Source organism: Mustelus asterias, chromosome 15, assembly GCF_964213995.1.
Source record: "Mustelus asterias chromosome 15, sMusAst1.hap1.1, whole genome shotgun sequence".
Taxonomy (NCBI): Eukaryota; Metazoa; Chordata; class Chondrichthyes; order Carcharhiniformes; family Triakidae; genus Mustelus; species Mustelus asterias.
This window is the reverse complement of record NC_135815.1, coordinates 43,148,317-43,172,235: the sequence shown is the minus strand read 5'-3', so window position 1 is coordinate 43,172,235 and position 23,919 is coordinate 43,148,317. Positions and strand designations below refer to the sequence as shown.

At 43.6% G+C, this 23,919-nt stretch overlaps 1 pseudogene; it reads left to right on the top strand.

The window, feature by feature from the left end:
* Positions 1 to 15,101: 15,101 nt before the first annotated feature.
* LOC144504816 (NADH dehydrogenase [ubiquinone] flavoprotein 2, mitochondrial-like) lies at positions 15,102 to 16,577 on the top strand (annotated as a pseudogene).
* The last annotated feature ends 7,342 nt before the right edge of the window (positions 16,578 to 23,919 follow it).

Sequence of the window (23,919 nt, the reverse complement as noted above, 5' to 3'; positions counted from 1 at the left end):
CTTACACAGAACTTCTGCCAATCAATACTACAACAAGTATATAAATGAGTTGGCTCAGGACAGTGTAAATACCTCTGCTGACCACTAGTGGGCACCAATCTTTCTTCATTGGTAAAACAGTTGTCACACTCGCCCAATGTCACATGGAACTTCACACTTATCCATTAACTATTCAGCCGAACCCTCTGTTAATAATGTTCTGGCGACACACTTGAACTGAGGCTTCTGGATGAGAATGGAGTTGGTAAACTAATTCCATTAGTTTTAAGATAGCTATGGAGAATGATTGGCCTGACCCAAAAGTTAAAATTCTAAATTGGGGCAAGGCCAATTTTGATGGTATTAGACAGGGACTTTCAAAAGTTGATTGGGGGAGTCTGTGGGAAGGCAAAGATACATCTGGTAAGTGGGAGGCTTTCAAAACTGTGTTAACCAGGGTTCAGGGTAAACACATTCCTGTTAGAGTGAAGGGCAAGGCTGGTAGAAGTCGGGAACCCTGGATGACTCGGGACATTGAAGCCCTGGTAAAGAAGAAGAAGGAGGCATATGACATGCATAGGCAGCTGGAATCAAGTGGATCCCTTGAAGAGTATAGAGGGTGTCAGAGTAGAGTCAAGAGAGAAATCAGGAGGGCAAAAAGGGGACAAGAGATTGCTTTGGCAGATAAGGCAAAGGAGAATCCAAAGAGTATCTACAAATACATAAAGGGCAAAAGAATAACTAGGAAGAGAATAGGGCCTGCAGATCCACAAGAGATGGGTGAGATCTTAAATGAATATTTCTCATCAGTATTTACTGTTGAGAAAGGCATGGGTGTGAGGAAACTTGGGGAAATAAATAGTCATGTCTTGAGGAGTGTACATATTACAGAAAAGGAGGTGCTGGAAGTCTTAAAGCGCATCAAGGTCGATAAATCACCGGGACCTGATGAAGTGTATCCCAGGACATTGTGGGAGGCTAGGGAAGAAATTGTGGGTCCCCGAGCAGAGATATTTGAATCATCGATAGTCACAGGTGAGGTGCCTGAAGATTAGAGGGTGACAAATGTTGTGCCTTTGTTTAAGAAGGGCTGCAGGGAAAAGCCTGGGAACTACAGGCCGGTGAGCCTAACGTCTGTAGTGGGTAAGTTGTTAGAAGATGTTCTGAGAGACAGGATGTACAGGTATTTAGAGACGCAAGGACTGATTAGGGACAGTCAGCATGGCTTTGTGAGTGGAAAATCATGTCTTACAAATTTGATTGAGTTTTTGAAGGGGTAACCAAGAAAGTAGATGAGAGCAGTGCAATCAGCATTGTCTACATTGACTTTAGCAAGGCCTTTGACAAAGTACCGCATAGTAGGTTGTTACAAAAGGTTAGATCGCTCAGAATCCAGGGTGAGGTAGCCAATTGGATACAAAATTGGCTTAATGACAGAAAGTTGTAGAGGGCTATTTTTCAAACTGGAGGTCTGTGACCAGCAGTGTGCCTCAGGGTTCAGTGTTGTGTCCACTGTTATTTGTCATTTATATTAATGGTTTGGATGAAAATTTAGGAGCATCGTTAGTAAATTTGCAGAAGACACCAGGATTGGTGGCATAGTGGACAGTGAGAAAGGTTTTCTAGGATTGCAATGGGATCTTGATCAATTGGGCCAGTGGGCTGATGAACGGCAGATGGAGTTTAATTTATATAAATGCGAGGTGGCGTATTTTGGTAGACCGAACCAAGGCAGGACTTACTCAGTTAATGGTAGGGCATTGGGGAGAGTTATAGAACAAAGAGATCTAGGGGTACAGGTTCATCGCTCCTTGAAAGTGGAGTCACAGGTGGACAGGGTGGTGAAGAAGGCATTCAGCATGCTTACTTTCATTTGTCAGAACATTGAATACAGGAGGTGGGACAGCTTGTTGAAGTTGTGCAAGACATTGGTAAGGCCACACTTGAAATACTGTGTATAGTTCTGGTCACCCTATTATAGAAAGGATATTATTCAACTAGACAGAGTGCAGAAAAAAATACTAGGATGTCACTGGTTTGAGTTATAAGGAGAGGCCGGATAGACTGAGACTTTTTTTCTCTGGAGCGTAGGAGGCTTAGGGTGATCTGATAGAAGTCTATAAAATAATGAGGGGCATAGATAAGGTAGATAGTCAACATCTTTTCCCAAAAGTAGGGGAGTCTAAAACTAGAGGGCATAGGTTTAAGGTGAGAGGGAAGAGATACAAAAGGGTCCAGAGGGGCAATGTTTTCACATAGAGGGTGGTGAGTGTCTGGAACAAGCTGCCAGAGGTAGTAGTAGAGGCGGGTACAATTTTGTCTTTTAAAAAGCATTTAGACAGTTACATGTGTAAGATTGGTATAGAGGGATATGGGCCAAATGCAGTCAAATGGGACTTGCTTAATGGTAAAAACCAGGCGGCATGGACAAGTTGGGCCAACGGACTTGTTTCCATGTTGTAAACCTCTATGACTCGAAGAGTTAAAATTTCAATGGAGGGAGATCTGCAACACAAACTTAACTCACCAGTTTTGGGCTGTGTGGCAGGTGCCGCCCCAAGAAAGTGACGGCAGATTAAAAGGACAAAGTTGCACTCTGGTAATGTCATACTTGCCTCTCTACATTTTAACTCCGAATTGTGGATGCTGCGCCCAATCCTGAACATTCAAATAATATCTATTGGAGCTGGTGTCAAGGACTCAAGAACACAAAAAAATAGGAGTAGACTACATGGTCCATCGAGCCTGCTCTGCCATTCAATCATAATTGGTCTTGGTCTACTCCATTTTCCTGCCCACTGACCATTTCCCTTAGTTCCCTGAAAGACCAAAGATTTGTCTGTCCCAACCTTAAATGTATTCAACAATGGAGCATCCGCAACCCCCTGAGACAGGAAACTCCAAAGATTCACAACCCTTTGAGTGAAGTAATTTCTCCTCTTCACAGTTCGAAATGATTGTCCCCTTATCCTGAGTCTGTGCCACCATGTTTCAGACCAACCAGCAGAAACAATCTCTCAGCTTCCACCCTAACAAGCCCCTTCAGAAATGTACATGATGCAATGAGACCAACTCTCAATCTTTGAAACTCCAGAGAAAATAGACCCAATTTACTTATTCTCTCATCATAGGACAACCCCCTCTTCACAGGGACCAATTTTGTGAACCTTCGCTGTATCGCCTCCAATGCAAGTATATCTTTTCCGAAATGTGGAGACCAAACCTGTGAATGATATTCCAGATGTGGTCTCACCAAAACCTTGTATGATTGTTGCAAGTCTTCTTCATTCTTGTACTCCAATCCCCTTGCAATAAAGGTCAGCATGTCATCTGGCCTCCTAAGTGCTTGCTGCATCAGCATGCTGACTTTCTCTAGATAAAAGCAAAGTACAGTGGATGCTGGAATCTGAAACAAAAACAAATCTCAGCAAGTCTGACAGCATCTGTGGGAAGAGAATAGAGACAACGTTTCAAGTCTAGATGACCCTTTTTCTGTTTTTGTGCTGACGTTCTGTATTTCTTAAAGCAATAGAACCTCACTGGATAATGAGATGTTTTACTTTTCGCTTTTCTAGGGGAATTTACAGTTTCCGGTTTGCAATGTCTATACTTTTCTTGCCGTCACTGATCTTTCAGTATTTGGGAACTATTCTTGATTCCTTGCCTTGGAGGGAGCAAAATTTGTTGGAGGAGGTGCACCAGCAGCCTTGGCAACCACCACCAGCAACACATGGGCAGGGGAGCACGCCATGCCCATTGACCTCAGGATTATATACTATTCAATATGTTGCAGGGCACATCAGCCAGATCTCCAAATCTGCAGATTACAGCTGCGTTAAGCAAGTCCTCAACACTTTCTGAGCCAGGGCTGAGAAGGACGGCACCTTCCTCACTGGGCCTTTGGTGTAGAAATGGAATTTATTTCTCTCTTTCCTCTTGTCTGTATTTTCACTTGCATTTTGTCACTGTGAAATGTGTGGGAATGTTCATTGTCTGGGGAGAAAATGGTTCCCTTTCCTCCTCAGTTCACATTACTTTCTGTGGCACCTTTAGCTTTCCCCTCTACTCCATACCCCCCGTATACCCTGACACCCCCCCCCCCCCCCCCCACCGGCCTGGATATTCAGCATTGTCAGATCTCTCCCCAGTCAGCTGTTTCCACGATTGCAACAATATCAGGAACCAACTCGCTTTCTGTTTTCCTTCTCGTTTTCAATGGCAGTGCTTTTCTCAGGTGTTCATGCTGAGATCTCAAGCTTAGCACATGGAACATTTCAGACTGAACCCATTGTTATGATTCTGGCTCACTCAGATAGCTTTCCCATGCCCTCAACAGATGTTCACTTCTATAGTCAAGCTTCGTTCCTGATGAAAATGTGACCTTACACACAACACAATAGGGGCAGCACGGTGGCACAGTGGTTAGCCCTGCTGCCTCACAGTGCTAGGGACCTGGCTTCGATTCCCGGCTTGGGTCACTGTCTGTGCAGAGTCTACACGTTCTCCCCGTGTCTGTGTGAGTTTTCTCCGGGTGCTCTGGTTTCCTTCCACAGTCGGCAAGACGTGCTGGTTAGGAGCATTGGCCATGCTAAATTCTCCCGCAGTGTATCTGAACAGGCGCCAGAGTGTGGTGACTAGGGGATTTTCACAGTAACCTTATTGCAGTGTTACTGTAAGCCTACTTGTAACACTAATAAAGAAACTTTGAACATTCTGGGATTACAGCCTGCAGGATGAAAAGTGAGACCTTTTACTTATGAGGTTTCAAAGAAGAAGAATTAAAACATAAATTGAGAGGGCTGGCATGGATATGATGGGCTGAGCAGCCTCTTCCTGTCAATTTCCTTGCTACTTATAAAAGGATGGTCAGGAAGATCTCTATTTATAAGATTAACTTGGTGTTGATCCAGGCTGGAACAAAAGAACAATAAAAAAAAACCGTTACAATTAATCAGTGTAAAAATAAAGTCAAAAGAAACAATAAAATAAGCTTTATAATTAGACAATAGAACGTCCGAGCTTTAAGAAGCCTGCATACCTTGATGACTTATCAACTTTTAACATTAATATCACAATACAAATAATTTGGCCTCAGTGCCTGTTTCAACCAGAATATTTAAAGGAAAACGTGTTAGCCCTTTCGTCCCACTGCGGATTTGCTAACTTTTAAAGCAATTGCAGTGTATTGCAAAAGCAAAATACAGCGGATGCTGGAATCTAAACCAAAAACAGAAAATGCTGGAAAATCTCAGCAGGTCTAACAGCATCTGTGAGGAGAGAATAGAGCCAACGTTTCTCTGAGTAATATGGAATGGGAGCACATTTTTCTAATTTATTCAAGGAGCAAACTTTGGTTTAGTTTATTTATTAGTGTCACAAGTAGGCTTACATTAACACTGCAATGAAGTTACTGTGAAAATCCCCTAGTCGCCACACTCTGGCGCCTGTTCGGGTACACTGAGGGAGAATTTAGTATGGCCAATGTACCTAACCAGCACATCTTTCAGACTTGTGGGAGGAAACCGGAGCACCCGGAGGAAACCCACACAGACATGGGGAGAACGTGCAGATTCTGCACAGACGGTGACCCAAGCCGGGAATCAAACCCGGGTCCCTGGCATGTGAGGCAGTAGTGCTAACTACTGTGCCACCGTGCCATGAGTTTGTGATTCAGATTGTTCAGCTGAATTGTAAGCCATGCAAGTTCCAAGAATGGAATTTAATAAGCACCTCAGCCAAGAAATCACATTTTCTTTTCCATGCTAAATGTTTGAATAGTGAAGTGTGTCTGTTTGCATTGGATCCCGTTTCATTGCTTCTCAGTTAGATGCTTTTGTGAATGGATAGTTCAAGGTGATTTTTTATATTTTGGATGAAGTTGTTACATCTGACTTTACAAATCCATAAATGCGCAGTATCACGGAGCAATAGTACTTGTTACCAGCCTTATAAACACTTGAAAGAGTGATTCAAGAACAACCTAAATATCAATTCATTCTCTCTTTCCTCAGATTGATCTTGTTTGTCCTGCAGTTCATTTATTTATCCTTTTTGCCTTCAGACACTGAGCAAACAAACAATGGTTAGATGAGAAACTATATGTGGCTGCCCCATTCTGAGTGCTAGTGTTATCTCAACACTTCATCCATCGTCATTATCACCCCGGCAAATTTTGGCTCCAGGTAAAAGACGAGAATGAGCCACTGTCTTACTTATGGTGCACAGTAAGAAGTCTCACAACACCAGGTTAAAGTCCAACAGGTTTATTTGGAATCACAAGCTTTCGAAGTGCTGCTCCTTCATCATCACTCATCAGATGAAGGAGCAGCACTCCGAAAGCTCATGATTCCAAATAAACCTGTTGGACTTTAACCTGGTGTTGTGAGGCTTCTTACTATGTCAACCCCAGTCCAACACCGACATCTCCACATCATTACTTACAGTGAACATCAGCAATAGCATCGCTGCAGCAAATTCCCATCCAATAAGTGAGTCAATTAGCTTCTGAAAACCCATCTTTGATGGAATAGTCATTTGGAGATAATCAGAAACGCCTTCCATTGTCTCAAATTTAAAAGTTTCATCTTTGCTTTTTAATTCACACATGGCCTTCCCCATCCCTATCCTTGTTATCTCCTGCAGACCTACAACCACCAGTCCCCTGACTACTCCCTTCCTCTCATCACAGTTGCCTATGCATTCTTCCCTCCTTTGTGCCTTCAGATACTCAGATCCCACTCCAATGCTTCAGTCCTCCTACCTCTCTAAGACCTTCTTAAAACTCACCAGCTTGTGGACCCCTCTCCTAAATTTTTGACTCAGCTTCTCTGTGCATCTATGAAGCACTTTTGGTTGGTTTTCTTTGCTAAAGAAACTCAGGTTGTTGTTGGTGTTGTTTTGCCTCGCTGACGAATGAAGCTAAATGAATAGGCATTACACAAGCCTCAGGTGTTTGTCCGTCCACTTCAAATCTGATGAGGGACCAAAGATGTAAACAAAGGGCAGATTGTCACATCTTCCCCAGCCCCGTGCACCCACCCCACAGCACTTCAATGTCAAGCATTGTTAACTGGAGTCTCTTAATCTCTCCCAAATTGCAGTAATTAAAAATTGTCACAATGCAGGAAAATCAGAAATTTTTATACACAAAAATAAGGTTTTTTGTTTTACGATCTGAAGCATGATGTATCCTCTGAGTAAATCAAAGTTGCTTTCTACCTATTGTACCTCAGCACATTAAAACAGCAGAGCGTGGCACATTAAACCTCCTCTAATGTCTTTTCACTGTCAAAATGCTAACAAATGTATCTATAACTTGATAACAGAATGTTCTTTTGTTTATTAAAAATCCTATTACCCTTGTAATTCCCTCTCTGAATAACACACTGGGATGTTAAATGTTTGCAGAAATACTGTTCATCTCTTAAAGGGAACACAGAAAGAATTAATTACATTCTGTGGATATTTTAGAGATGGAACGTAAGAAAAGGTGATGGTAAAGAAGTGGAAACAAGATGATGTGGCATCATCAAGGGTGTGCGTAGGGTACGCAGTATGAAAAACATGATAATAAATATTTGCTGTTTGCATTTTAACACCAGAGCAACTCATGGAAGGAAATGTAATGTGTTTTCGAAAGGAAATGTGCTTTTCTCCACTTCATCCATTTTAAACCTCAGTGCTTCCACTGTGCTGAAGCATAAAATGTCGAGAGATAAATTAAATGGTCCTTAACTTTTCCCTGTGAATGCTGCCTTGGAGCACCACTAACTATTCAGTAGGGTCAGAAAGGAAAACCATTTACAGTATTTGGCAACATCCATCTTATGAGGGTTCAGATGGAGCGACAATCCATTCTCATGGTCCGCTATGCTAGCTACATTCCTCAATATTTGCTCATTCGTCTTCCCTCCCTACGGAACTGCTGCCTGAGTTTCCCAAAGCTGGTATTAATATCACAGACCATTGTGATACAGTTATTTTCATGGAACCCTTTAAGGAAGTCATGTGGCCTTAATTGGTCCCCTGTGCCCTGAAGGTCTCCGTTTAGTTCGTTGTTTTTACTCACATAATCATCAATGAACTGGAAAGCTGAGGAAGTGGTGATCATTGTCTGCATTCAGCTGGTAACAAGGCTGTTTTGTTAACAGATCTCGATTCCTCCTATCCCCAATCCTTTTAAAGCCTGCATGTACGTGTGCGTATGCAGACACATCTAATTCCTCTGACAGTGCTTCAGCCAACTTACTCCCATGCCTACCTCGCCACTAATAGCAAACTCTAAAATCTGTTTTGAAAGAATTGTATCAGGCCCATTAAAAGACTGAGGGATCACAGTTTAACATCATATCCCTGCCATTTCTAGGATTACATCAAGGCAACAGGTGAGCAACAGTGCTGTTTTATTTTTCCCTCCTCTCTCCAGACTGAAGCAAATCATAAACCAAATATCTGACTGCAGGATGGATGTGGGGTGCTCCCTGAGCAAACTGAGAGGGGACATGGATCAACAACAGGTCTTCAGGGACTGTAAATCAACAGCCTAAAAGGGAGCTGAATGTACTTACTGGGCCTCATGAGCTCAGCCCAAAGCCGAGGCCTCTGTCAGTCAGGGCCTTCACTAATGTTAAAGCCAGCTGTAGCTGGAAGCCAGCAGCTGAAGAAATGATTGAGCTATATCTGTCAATTACTAACAGTCCACTAGAGGCCATTGTACTGTCATTCAATGCAGCCCTGGAGCAGAAGTACTTAAAATACAGCCACCACTAATCTATAAATCTATTTAAACAGGCTCTGTTTCCCTATTAGAATTCTGGAAGGATATTATTTCTCCTCATGATATTAGTTGCATATAAATCGAGATTAAATCTGATATAGATAAAGAAGATACATTGTGCTAAAACTGACGTTCCCAGGTAACCAGACAGTGCAATTAGTAGGAATAGAAAAGTAAGAAACAAGTTTAATTCATTAAACATGGAAGTCATACATTTAAGGTCATAAAAACTAACTTTTGTTGACATATTGTCCATAAATAAACATGGCTCTGTGTCAGCAACAGCATCAATGCATTTTGGAAGGTTTCCTCCCAAGCTTGAAAAAGAATACAGCACATAGAGACCAGGGTGATTCTTACCCTCATATATCTAAATGGGCTGGTGCGTTAAGTCACTTTTACAAATCATAAATGTCAGTCCCAACATTTTTTTGATGTTTACAGCCCCGGTAATATATTCCCTACTTTCGGAAGATCTTCTCCACATGAGGACATTGGCAGGAAACAATCTCAGTGGGATTTGGAAGGGAAGCCAGAAGCCCACAACCAGAGACTATAGTTAGAACATCTCTCAGGAATGTTCTCCCTAAAGAGTTTGAGCCATTTGGGTTCGGCATTCAAGGCATGATTAATGCCACTTTAAAAATACTTGAAGTACATTTGGAGCAACCATCATCAACAGATTCGATGAATTAATAGAACTACTATGGTATCTGTCTACAGGGATCAGTGACTAGCTTTGAGACTTTACCTGTAATGACAGCATGCATGTAGAATCACAGGAAATGCCAAATGGTTCTCTAGTCTCTGCCAGTCCTTTGCCACTACATATTTTTGTACAAGTAATAGGAGATAACTGTTTCACATTTAAGAAGAGCAGTGATTCATCAGTGTCTTTTCAATGATAGGTTTTATTGAACTGAAGAGAAATGTCATGCAACAGTGAATTTATCTCATGGCAGAGTCACAATGACATGGGGATAGGACCTGGGTGGGATTGTGGTCGGTGCAGACTCAATGGGCCGAATGGCTTCCTTCTGCACTGTAGGATTCTATGATTCTATGATTCTATGACTACAGCAAGTCAGATGTAACATCAGGCTGATTACATTTTACAACCCAAACATTCCCCTTTCCATATCAAACAAAAGATACAAACATCCCCTTTTTTCTAGAGAACAAAAGACACACTTGCACGCATGATCCTGAGTGACTGTGAGTTACCCAACTTACTCACTGTTCATATGCATTAACAACTGTTTGTTCTGCTAGCCAGTCACTGCACGTGGATTGAAAACAATTTTCCCAAATACCGGCAAAGGCCAATGGTGGATGGGAAAAGTGGTGTTGAAGCAGTTGGCACCAATGGCAGCGTTCTCTGTCGTATCATTCAGGACATAGAGCAAAAAACTTGTCCCATGATGTCACGCTGATTTTTGATGATCCCAAGACCATTTTTGAAGGCCGTGCAAATGCACAAAAGTTGATATGGAACCCCCCCTCCATGTCACTTCCCCCACCCCCCATCCCTCACCACAGTGCAACCCATACCACAGCACTGCCCTGTGGAACTGCCCCCTGGCACTGCCTGGGCTTCATCCTCCCGTCATGGGCAATGTAGTCACCTGAGCTCTTCTGGGAGATCGGCCCGCCATGTGCATGCCTTGGGGGACCAATTATAATTCAATCTGGTCTGCACTCATGCCGATGTGAATGGACCTTGTTATGGAGGTTTGGGGGGGAATGATTCGGGTTTCAATAAAGCATTTGTATAATTTCATATTTAAATGTTGTTTTAATGTTTCAATAAAGCATTAGTAGACTTTTGTAAAATTTAATGGAAATAGTTTATTAACAAAATTAATATTATAACTGCTAAACTTTGATACCATGTTGACGTTCAACTAAAGATTTTACTTCAGCAGATGCACTATGACATTTTGTTTAATTGCCTCATCTTTCAAATTTCTTACAATAAAATGTATTTTTCTCTCTAACACAATGATCAGTTAAGTATTTTTATACGTTAGCACAACAATTCTGTTGTCTATGTAAACAAGGAGGTAAGGGAAGGAGGTGAGGGAGGAAGGGAGGGATATGAGGAGGAGTAAGGAGGGGAGGGAAGGAAAGGGAGGGGGAAAGGGGAGGGGAGAGTTTAGATGTTAAAATTGTACATTTTACATGCAGCTTGACTCTTCTGCGCCTACTTTGAAACCTCGGAAAGAATATCAGTGATTTTAAGAAGTCAAGCTAAGGGTGTGTACCAGCGGTGGTGGAAGATGACTCCAGACTTTCAACCTGCACAGGATTCTGCAATACCGACCAGAGAGATAGTTCACATCAGCTTACAGGAGACTTGCATATGTCACCATAAGGAATACACTTTCCTAAAGCGTTTGAACGAGCCAAGTTGCATATTTCCCACTGCAAATGTAGAACTCATTTTACCAAGAGGCTTCTAAGGATCACCATTACATCAGGGAGACCCTTAAAATTGGGATAAAATTAGGTGAGATGCTCTTTCAGAAAGTCAGTTAGACTTGATGGACCAAATGGTTTCCTTCTGCACTGTAGGGATTCTATGGTCCAAATGCACATTTTGGCCAGAAAATTGTGTGCTGCAAGTGTGTGGGTTTCTGATGAGTGCTCCCTCCTCACCAAGAGTCAAGTTAAAAACTCAGTCCCTTTAGTCAACCCTACCCTTCAAGCATTTCAAAAACAGGCAGAATTTGGGGTGCAATTAACATTGTAATTTTATCCTGAGAACTCATCTGGCTGCATAATACCATATAATCCCTATTCAGTATCTGTCGTTAGGGCCACGTGAGGAGGGTTAAAAATTATTTCCTACCACTCCAAGTCTGACCGTAACAGGGATTTTGCTGAATTTAGAAGGATGAAAATAGTTACGCACTTTCTGTGCTTAACCATTTACATGCTGATTACAAAGAAACTAGTGTAGCAGGCTTTCTTGAGTTTAAAACAAAAATGGGTTTGTTTTTATTAAGTTAAAAACCCTCTCAGGTGAAGATATAAAAAAACTTGAAAAGGTAAACCTGCAACCAAACATTCCTAACCCATAATTTCCATACACAAAAATTTACTAGTTATACCATTGGTAGTTACTTTCTGAACCAAACTAAAATTCAATGCTGAAAGGTAAGAAAATTGAGAATTCATTGTTTAAGAATCCTTTGCTGGTACCTGTGGCTGCAACAGACTTTTCTCCACAGTGGTCTTGAGGTTTCAAGAGTTGAAGCCCAGTTGTAAATTTCCAGATGTCAAATTTCTTTTTAGGTTCCTTTCAATGGAAATTCACTATCTCTGTGCTGGATTTTAAACTGGAATAGAATTAGGGTTCTAACTTGGAGGAGTGGGGATGGAGAGAAGGGAAATCATCACTCCTTCATTGGTAGCTTTCCCAGACTACTCTTCAGCAGTTTACATCTTGCAATAAAAAAACTTCAAGAATGGCTACTCCAGTGACACGACCTCTCTCCCCACAATGATTTCAGAAGGTAGTTACTTAGTTGATATCTGGACAGAGTGTGGCTTTTGTGGTATTTAGACTCTGTAATGTCCGAGCCATTAATTCCTGAATATCCATTAGCCTGATGTGATAGGAAGAACAGTTTTTCATATAGCTATTGTCTGAGTAGACTCTCTGCTTGTGAGGTAGCCTTATAGAAATGCAAATGTTAGGTCCAATACAGTTTCAGTAAACCTTATTAAGTAGTCCTTGACATAGCAGTTGTGAAATTCTATAGAAGGATGTCGTGCCATGTCTAAATTGCAATTCACAATGGAAATTTCCAGTAACTAGCCAACTTATAATATTGGATGTCAAGAGACTTGTGGCAGCCATCTTAAGTCAGTGCCCTTTCATACATTTAAAAAGTCCTTTTAGACAGTATGGGTGGGATTTTCTAACCGTGCTCACTCCAAGATTGGAAAATCCCACCCGAGATCAACGAACCTTTGCACAGTTTGCGTCCTGTCCACTATGATTCTTGTGGTGGGTGGGATGGGAAAATTCCGCCCTATATGTTTGATCAGCTGATGAAATTACAGATTGGTATCATTCACGTACAGGTCACATCATCGCAACGCTGTGTATTGTCATAATTCACTTTCTTAATTTAGCAAATTAATTGGAACAATATATAAAAGAAAGCAGGAAAAAAACAAAAGAACTTAAACCTTTACTAGAGACTTTTTAGCTTTGGAACAAAGCAGAATGATACTTGTGCCACCAAAGAAGTTTCATATATTAGTCCACTGTGAATGTCTATTTCAAATCACCAATTACCTTAAGTATCAATCATTCTGTCAAAACCAAAAATGAAAAGTTTTCTACTGAGCAAAAACATTTCTAATTTTGTCCTTTTTTCTGTGTCATTTTTTTCAGTTGTTCTCCTATCTCCCCTCATGCTCTCCCTGAGCTAATTATGTCCATGAGACCCAGCGCTTGATCTCTGGCTTCTATTGACACTTAATTTCTGGCTCCCTGTTATATTTTTAATTCGTTCTCCCCCGGCATTGTACCTCGCTCCTTCAAGCTTGCCGGAATCATCCCTCTCCATAAAAAACGCTAGCCACTCTGTCCTTTTGAACTATTGCTCCATACCCAGCCTTTCTTTCTTCTCCAAAGTCCTAGAATATGTTGTTCCCTCCCAAATATGTGTCAATCTTTCACAGAACACTGTGTTTCATATCTCCCAATCGAGTTTCTGCCTCTGCCACAGAATCAAAACCGTTTTAATCAAAGTCACAAATTACACTCTTCGGCTGGAACTCTATCACTTTGCCCGCCCAGAATTAGAGTGGGCGAGCGTCCGACAACAGAAATCTCCGCTGACCTTGGACAGGAATTTCTGGTCTCACCCAAGGGAGGTGTGTGATAAAAGCAAGCTATCCCTCCTTTTCCTTCTCAACCTGCCTGCAATCTTTGGTATTGTAGGCCACAACATCATCCTCCAATGCTCCTCCACTGTCACTCAGTTGAGTGGGACATCTTTCACCTAGTTCCATTCCTATCTACTTGATCAAAGCCAAAGATTCACCTGCAATATCTTTCCTGTCGCCTGCAAAGTCACTCCTGCACTATAACCTCAGTAATTCCCAAGGATCTACCTTCGGTTCCCCTCCTATTTCTCAGCTACATCCTATCCCTCGGCGACATCATCTGAATACGCAGCATCAGTTTTCATCCACGCACTGACAACACTCTGCTCTACCTCACCGTCACTTCTATTCTCTTGAAATTGTCAGACTGTTTCTCTGATATCCAGTACTAATGAGAAAACATTTCTTCCAACTATTTATTGGGATGACCAAAGCCACTGATTTGGTCACCACCACAAACTCTGTTCCCTAGCTACCACTCTGCCCCTCTCCCTGCCAACTGTCTGAAGCTCAAACCAGACAGTTTACAACTTTGGGGCCTGATTCTGCCATTGTGTTGCACCCGTTTTCGGGCGCAAAAACTTGGCAAAGTCGGGCGTGAGGCGAGTAGCATAATCCATGCCCGCCTCCGCGCCAATTCCCCCTTTACCAAGGCCCAGAAATGGCCGTGATCGGGACCGCACCATTTAATTGGATTTGCATGCATTTAAATTGACTTAATGGGCTGCACACCCGACCTTACCGGCACTTTCCCCTTTACCACCGCGTTCGCTCATCCAGAATCGGCACGAAAAAGACATGCTCCATAAAAGTCCGATTTGGGAACTCCATCAGTCAGGGTTCGTGAGGAGGTAAGTGCCTCTGCTTAAGTGATCTGCTTAAGATCGGTGGGGGGGGGGGGGGGGGGGGGGGGGGGGGGGAAGGGGGGGTCTGCTGCCACTCTGCCTGAAATCAGTGGAGGGAAAGGGGGGTCTGCTGCCACTCTGCCTGAGATCAGTGGAGGGGAGGGGCCCGTGATCAGTCTGGGTGGCGGAGGGGGCGGGGGGTAAAGGGGTCAGTAATGTTGTGGGGGTGGGGCAATATCTGTGGGGGGGGAATTATCCGGCCTGGGAGGTATGTGGCAGGGGAGCCGCATGCTATCATTTTTTTTCTGCGCGTGCGCTGTTGGAGGCGCCGATCAGAGCTGCAGCGTTTTGGGCGCGTTAAACCCCGACTGCAGACTTGTGCAGCGCGATTCGGAATCGCTGATATTTTCGCAGACAGAGTGCATATGGGGTCTAAAAGTCAAGTCTGAAACACTCCCAGTTTCTAGTCCGCCCAGCACTTAGAATCAAAATGGTAAAAGAGGGCCGTTGGTGTCATATTTAACCCCAAGATGAGTTTCCAGCCACAAATCCCAGCCATTACTAAGACTGTCAATTTCCACCTCTTTATTGTATCGATGCTGGCAGTTGGCAAGCGCTGCGCTGCCATGTTACTGTCAGGCCTGTACTGCTCTGCCGTCTCACACTCGCTGAGACAGGTCCATTTAGAAAAGAATAAACTCATTAACGATAGTCAGCATGGTTTTGTGAGAGGGAGGTCATGCCTCACTAACCTGGTGGTGTTTTTTGAAGAAGTGACCAAAATGGTTGACGAAGGAAGGGCCGTGGATGTTGGGAATGGAGGGATACAAAAGAGTGGTCTAGTTTGGACCAGGGAGCGGCGCGGGCTAATTGTTCCTTGTTTCTCGTTTCAAGGCTTCATTCTATGATCATCTTGCTGGTGCCAGTACAGAGCGAGACTGCGGATAGTTGGGAACCTGTCTCGGGGGCAGGGAATTCATATGGTGTTCGTGGAAGTGGAAATGGATAGGGTTGGGAAGCATTTTCCGATCAGGGCCAGTGTGATCTCCTGGACTCGTTTCGATCGCCTCAGGGGGTCGGAGAGGAATTTCCCAGATTTTTTTTTTCCCCATATTGGCCCTGGGGTTTTCACTCTGGGTTTTCGCCTCTCGCTGGAGATCACATGGTCTGGAATAGGGGGGTGGGGGTGAGTTAATAGGTTGTGATGAACAAAGCATCGTAGCTGTGAGGGACAGCTCGGTGGATAGGATATTGGTATGTAGATAGGCTGGAAAATTGGGCGGGGATCCTGGATTCAGGATTCAATCCTGGACCGGGGAGCGGCACGGACTTGGAGGGACGAAGGGCCTGTTCCTGTGCTGTATTGTTCTTTGTTCTTGTTTGTTGTTTGTATAAAGGACAGCTCAACGTGCAGTAGAAAGTGATACAGCCTCGTTTGTGCATAGGGATATGTCTAATCACTATCCAGATACACCATTTGATTTCAAACCAGAAAATTATAAGCGGCTCGATGTTATTTAAAGTAGTTATCCAGAAGGACATAAATCAGCTGCTGTAATCCCAGTGCTAGATTTAGCTCAGAGACAACATGATTGACGACCTATCTCAGCCATGAATTAGGCTGCTGAGCTTCTGAATATGCCTGCAATGGGGGTGTATGACGTAGCAACATTTTACTCTATGTCTAATCGCAAGTCAGTGGGCAAGTTCCACATTCAGATCTGCACAACCACGCCATGCATGCTGCACAACTCTGACAGCACTGTGGCACGTATCAAAAAAAAGTTTGGTATTCCTGTTGGATAAACTACACCTGACAAACTTTATATTGTCACAGAGGTGGAGTGTCTGTGTGCTTGTGTCAATGCGCCAATGGTGCAAATTAACGTCAACTATTATAAAGATCTACCGACTAAAGTTATGGAGAAAATAATTGATGAATTAAAAGCTGGCAAAATTCCTAAACCTGGCCCAAGGAGTGGATATTTTTCCTATGAGCCTCCTAAAGGTTTAACTTCACTATTAGAACCACCCAAGGGATCATGTTTTGGAATTCAGCCAGGCCTGTAACCAGCTTGTTCCAGCTACATGATCAATGATGTCTTGAAATTATGGAACTGTGTACACAAGTTATATGAAAATGTTCATACCAACAAAAAAAATTAACTGATCCGCCTGCCTATTTCAGATTGTCTGCTGCTGAAACCCTCATCCACGCATTTGTTACTTCTAGACTTGTCTATTCCAATGCACTGGCCTCCCATATTCTATCCTCCCCTAAACTTGGTCACCCACAACTCTGCTGTCCTTGACCTAACTTGCACCAAGTTCAACCATCACCCCTGTGCTTGCTGACCTACATTGGCTCCCAGTTAAGCCATGCTTTGAGTCTAAATTCTCATCCTTGTTTTCAAACACCTTCATGGCCTTGTCCCCTCCTATCGCTTCCAGCCCCAAAGGCCTCTGAGGTATCTATGCTGCTCTAATTCTGGCCTCTTGTGTATCCCCAATTTTAATCGATCCACCATTGGTAGCCATACCTTTAGCTGCCGAGGCCTCAGGTCTGGAAGATTCGCCCGAAACATCTTCCTCTCTCTGCCTTTCTTCCCTCCCAGGACAGTTCTTAAAATCTACCTCTTTGACCCAGTTTTCAGTCTTCTCCCGTAATATTTCTTTGGCACAATGTCAAATTTTGTTTTATAATGTTGCCGTGTAGCATCTTGGGGCATTTTATTACATAAAAGGTGCTAAATTTGTACAAGTTGTTATTGGTGCTCACATTCATTGGAAAATCCCATTTCAAGAAGGAACAGTTACCAAATGTATTTTTTCCAATGATTTGAACTGACAAGCACCATGATTTACATTTGGTTTCTCTAGTAGTTTGTGTGAGTCTGACTGTCTGAGTGCGACTGAGAGATCCATTAGCATTCCTGGCAATCTAGCAGGAGGAGAAAGGGAGTTAACAGGCATCAACTTACAAAATCAAAAATGAATAAAGTCAAAACAATGGCCACAATACCGTTATTGTACTTACCGACAAATCACAATTGATTTGGTACCGTGAGGTTCTGTTGCACTTGAAATCTCTTTAATGGCAAAAATCCAATGAGCAAAAAGAAATGGGCTTGTGCAAGTTTCATTTTGACAGCTTAAAAAATTCATTGTAAATATATACACAGCAGGAAATGGTGGAACCAATTTTCATAATTTTTTTCCACTCATTTTTCATTCCTGTGGGAAGAATTATATTTCCGAAATGATTTTAGCAGTCCAAAAGGCATACGTGTATGCAATCGAGTGGCTGTAATGAGGAGATTTGGGAGAAGACTTAGTGCAAATTTAGCCAAGAAAACATCACTATTTTCTAAATTTCTACAGGAAGGGATAAGAATTCCTCTGTAACGACACTGTAAATTCATTCATAAAGGTTTAATCTGATCATAATTTCTGTTGCGCCGCTAAATGTATTCTAAAGGGTTTAGAGAGCAGCAAACAGAGGAAATCATCATGAATAGATTTGCGATGTTGCTAGACATGAAAACTGATTCCATTGTGCTGATCTTAAAGAGCAGCCCATTGCCAGCAATGTGTGTGGCCCATGGATTTGGGCAACTGGGCCTCCATGCACTAGGCCCTGAACACCCAATTACGCAGGAGCAAAAGCTTTTTAAAAGTTTTTGAATCAGTGCTATGTCCGTGTACTGATCTCATTAATCTCCTATGAACTTATGTAAATTGTTTCAGTGACTCAATATTTAATACCCTTTATTGTTTTATAGCAGATTTTTCAGTTCACAAACTGCACAAGACTGGAAGATCCAGAAGCTTGTTAGGGAGTGATGATAGGGAGTGGGATAGCTTGATCTTGGTTTCAGATAAAGCTCGGCACAACATCGTGGGCCGAAGGGCCTGTTCTGTGCTGTACTGTTCTTCTTCTTCTAAGCTACAGTGCTAACCACTGTGCCACCATACCACCCCCACTGACCTGCCATCTTGAACCTGGTGGCAAGCACACTTACAGGAAACACGAGGTTGCCTCATTACTAATTGCAAATTGATGTAATTAGGACCCAGGCTTGATCAGAATCAGAAATTCCACTTAGCTTCATAAACTCCTCTTGTGTGTCAGAAGCAGACTGACACAGCTGAATACTGTATTTTAAGTGGAGTTCATTTCCAGGCACTCAGGTCATTAGGATACATGTACGAGCGTTCTTCATGAATTTTCCAGTTTTGAATTTGCTTTGTTCTGATTTCCCCCCATCTTTCTTACCCTGAAGAAGCACTCCTGACTTACAATGGGTGCTTTATTTGCATCATTCATTTGTCTGGAAGCACATTTGAGGGAAGAGGAACAGCAGCATCAGTAACCAAGATCATTTGCAGGTGAAGGTAACCACTCACGTTAGGCTTTGTCTACTATGAATGCAAGATCCCCTCCAAGCCACTCACCATCCTGACTTGGAAATATATTGCCGTTCCTTCACAGTCACTGGGTCAAAATCCTGGAATTCCCTCCCTAATGGCATTGTGGATCAACCCACAGCACATGGACTACAGTGTTTCAAGAAGGCAGCTCACCACCACCTTCTCAAGGGCAACTAGGAATGGGCAATAAATGCTGGCAAGCAAGGGATGCCCATGTCCCATGAATGAATTTAAAAAAAGACCAAGGCCCGGAATTTCAGGCTTCTATCTGTGTTGGAATGGAGGCAGCTGGCTGATGGGATTTGATACAGCAGTCCTGTCCTCATTTCCAGCTCAGCATAATTTCATCAGTGTGAGTGAGGCATTTTTCACAAATGAGTTTAGGTAGAAATCAAAGGGGCCAGTACCTGTCATTGAAAAACTTTTCAGATCCAATCATTCCCAATGCTGCACTGAAAGGACAATGGGAGCATGTCCATGGCAGGGAGATGTGAACAATGTTGGAGGGTGGGCTGAAAGTCGGGAAGCTTTATTCAAAATTATCCCTAACCTTTTAGTGGTTTGTTAAAGCCACCTCGACATCACTGTTCAAAGTGTACATCCAAGAGAGCGAGATGGGGGGTGAGGGGCAGGGTGGAGCACATGGAGGGGAAGGGTGCTGAAACCTACTTGGGACTCTCACCCTCCTCTTTGGCCGCCTCAGTCCTGGATAGGCTTTCAGGCAGCCTACAGGGAGTGGGTGCTTGGGTGCAGCTGCTGAGGGCTCCAGCTTCCATTCTGCCACCAGTGCAAGTGTCCAGTTTTAGATATTAGCTTCTCAGGTACTCCTGGAATTCAGTGCTTGTTATGAACAGACTGCTCCAGGTTACTGAGTGCACCTTGTAACATGTGCAGGATCTCCTTGTGCTTATGCATGCATTCCAGTTACTGCCACACGTGGCTCACCATGAAGTTGGCCATTCTCTCCCAGAAAGAGCTCAGACGCTTGAACCTCTGAGACATGAATAAGCTCATCTGTGTCATGGACTCCTCCACTCACAGATTGCCTCCCACAATTCTGCCAGATGTCCACACATCTGCAGTAGCTGTTCCAAGTACTGAGCCCCTAACAGTGACTCCTCAGGCTCCCCTTCAGTGCGTACCGCAACGGCATCACTGTGACAACCCTTCCTCCCCCAAGGGGTGCTGTCCATGAATGCCCTTGACCTCCTCCCGCACTCTGGCACCACGCACCTCATCCAGTGAATGCGATTCTAACCACACATGCGAACCCACTGATGTGCAAGTATCAGCAGCAAGGGGTGGTGTGCTCATCTAATGCATTCTCAGACATTTCTTCCTCATCCTAATGGTCAAGGGATGACCCATCCATGGGGGTGGCTGCAAGTTACTGGGACCTGTGTGAGACACAAGAGTGATAATGAGAATTCACCTTTGACATTCTATTCATATTGTCAGGCCCACTCCAGGCGGCAGGTATTTGCTAATTTCAAAACTATGGCCGGGGTTCTCCCAAAACAAAACTAATTGCCCAACGGGCAGGAAAATGGGAGTATTGCATTGCAGAATGCCTCAGTGTGATTCCCTCTGCTAAGTAAGGGGCGGGGCCGATTCCCACCAAAGAGGCTAACAGCATAGCGCTGAATGGGCCACTGCGCATGCGCCGATATGTCAGCATGGAGATTAGCGCATGTGCAGTGGCCCCCACCACCATTGCCTCCAGGTTGCTGGCCTCCTGACAGCTGGCCTTCCCCGGAACCCCCCTGATCACTGGCCTTTCTGAAGGCCAGTTGACTGAGTCACTGAGTTCCCACTCACCTGAAGAAGTGGCTTGGGGCTCCAAAAGCTTATGTGGCTTTTGCTACCAAATAAACCTGTTGGACTTTAACCTGGTGTTGGTAACCTTCTTACTCGAGCATTGCAGCAGGCCAAGAGAATCCTGGCCTATATTTTTAAAATGGATATCCTGTGACTTTGTCATTATTGACTCCAGGCAGAACTGAAACTTCAACAAGTAGCTCATTAAAATGTGTCACTTGTAAAACTCAATTCCTTTTGTTAAGGTTGAACCGTAAACAGAACAAGTCTATCGCATATCAGCCAATTCATTATCCTGGACAACAGAAGCCAACAAAATTCATTGTCCTAGTCATGAAAAACATTCAGTTTGAATTGAATGGGTCACTCAATTAAAATAATCTTAACTCTCTCACAAGCCCTCAATATGTGAAAGACTAAAAACACAGGATGTGAAGAAAAACAATCCACTATCCTTTTTTGGAAGAAGGACTTTGAGCTTGTAATCAATTTAAGGAAACCTTGTTTCTTACCCGTTCTTCTTAAAAATAATAGCAGAAGCTGTCCAGATTGGAAATGCACAGTAAGAAGTCTCATAACACCAGGTTAAAGTCCAACAGGTTTATTTGTTAGCTTTCGGAGCGCTGCCCCTTCATCAGGTGAGTCTGATGTGAGATTGGAAATAGCAGAAAGATCATCTGTAAGGCTATCAAACCAGCTACAAGGCTATGCAGCTAAGGTAAAGCAGCCATACTTTGAAAGAGGGAGAAAGGAATCTCCCCCCAACCTGTTCCGACTTCAAGTTCACCTGAAAAACAGCCTCCTAGAATTTCATCAGAGCTTACTGAGATTCCTTTGCTTTTCAAGACCTCCTCTGCAACCAAAGTATCGAGTCAATTACAGGCTTGCAATGGAAGAGACTGAAATCATTACAACTTGTGATTCTCTTGTTTCCTTCTTCATCTGCATGGCATCTGCGCATGTGTGGTGATGGTGTGTGAAACATTGCATCAAAACCTCTCAAAAAAGTGGGTGTCACTCTATAACCTGCTTTATTTTTTGAAGCTGACTGCTGGAAATTATTTAAATCGGCACAATCATCCTGAGGGGAAAGCAACACACACCAACCTGACAGGTTAAAACACTTAGTTCGCAGACAACGATCAAACGCATTGGGGAATTTTACAGTCCCATCGTAGTGGGAGCGGGAGCCGGAAAGTGCATTGATCCGTTCAAAGGTCCATTGACTTCGGGAGGACCGGAATATCCCACCAATGGGGGACTGTAAAATACCCCTCATAAATTCTATCCATGACACTACTTAAACATATCACCATCCACGCCACCCAGTGATTGGCATTCAGTAACGATGCAGCACTTGTCTCAGGCCTGAAGCCATACCTGTACATCCCTTCCTTGGCCCCCAATTCACTACCAACCATTGCCACCATCACCCTTGGCATTGCCCCCGCCCCCCCCCCCCCCCCCCCCACCCCATGCCTCACCAGCACTTAACAGCATCATTCCCATCAGTTAAAACATGCTATTGTATGTCACACTCATGACCAAGTACAGCTGGAATAGGAGACTCCCCATCTCCGATGCTCTGGTGACAGGCCATACATACTAGTTCCATGGCCCTCTACTCCATGACTCATATCGTCCTCAGCTGCAGTGGCCTCACCGGTCCTGCCCATCTCCCTAGCATTGTACACCTTCTTTTCCTGCGAGGATAAGAGAAAGAGGACTGAAATACATTCTATTTGGACAATTGCTGCTCATCAAATGTGGCTTGACCTGACAGTGATCATATACATTTTACAACATGCCTGTTCTCCCTTCCAATTGTCTCATGTCCATAGAGTCCTCCTGGTTACAGGACACACATACATCATGTGTGGCCCACCTTCACTGGCATGCCACTTGGAGACATTCACTGGCCATCCCTGCTCTACTGAAGGTCAAATGCCTTGCCAGACCACAGAAGGTCATGGAAGCATTGAATCCAGGTGCACCTTTGCTCACCTGAGATACTCACAATCTATGCAGTCTCCAGTCATGCTTGTTTTGTGATGGTTGGGGAGAGCTTTCTGCCCACTGGGCGCAGGATGTCCCTCCTGTCACTCATTGACTGCACCAGGAGCTCCAGGTCCTGGTCACTGAATTGAGGTACGCTTGATGCCTGGCTCCCCATTGATGTTCTCCTCTGGGGCATTCTGACATGGAAACAAACAAAGCACATGGGTCATTAAATATGCTCACCTCCTGTGAAAAGTTACAACCCATGGGCCCACTTGGATAATCAGGTTACACTTGTGAGTAGGGTGCTGAGAAATGGAGGAGAATTTTACCATCCCGCCCGCCATGGGAATTGCAGCGGGCGAGGGGCGGACCATGGAAAAATCTGTTGACCTCGGGTGGGATTTTCCGGTTTTGGAGCAAGTGAGGCAGGAATATCCCATCTATGGTGTTGGGCTATGTGGACAGCATGTGGATAGTACGGACTCCTCTCTTTAAGTCCCTCATTTTCTTACCTTGACAGATTGTCCGCCCACAGCCCCCACCAAACTCAGAATGTCAGGCCCTTCCCATTTCTGTCATTGCTCCTAACCCCTGTGCTTGACTAATCTAATTAATTTTTTTGTTTAAATAACAGGGAAGGTTGATGAAGGATTTGCAATGGATGTTACCTATATGGATTTTTAAGATAGTGTTTGACAAAAATTCCACATTAAAGATAGATAGACCAAATTGAGGCTGATGGAACAGGAAGTTCAGTATTAGCTTGGCTAAAAAATTGGCATAAGAACTGATAACAGCAAGACATGGTAAATAGTTGTTTTTCAAGCTTGAGGTTGGTAGAGAGTGGAGCTCCTCAAAAGTCAGTGCTACGGAGCAGATGCAAGGTTTTTGCGTAAGGGATAGAGGGGGGCGAGGTGTGAGGGTAACTTTCTTTATGCAGCAAATACTTATGCCAACACAGTAAAAGCCCTTCTGCTGACCTTTAGTAGCTTTGGCAGAAAGACTGCAGAAACCTCAGTAAAAGGGCTGAAAAAAGTGGCTCTTCATGCAAACTTACTGGTGATAATCAAGAGAATTCCCCCAAATTGTTTTTTTCTAATTACGCTGAAAAGTGGAGCAACCCTCATTTCCTTTCTCAACAGATAACAATCTAGTTCCCCTTTA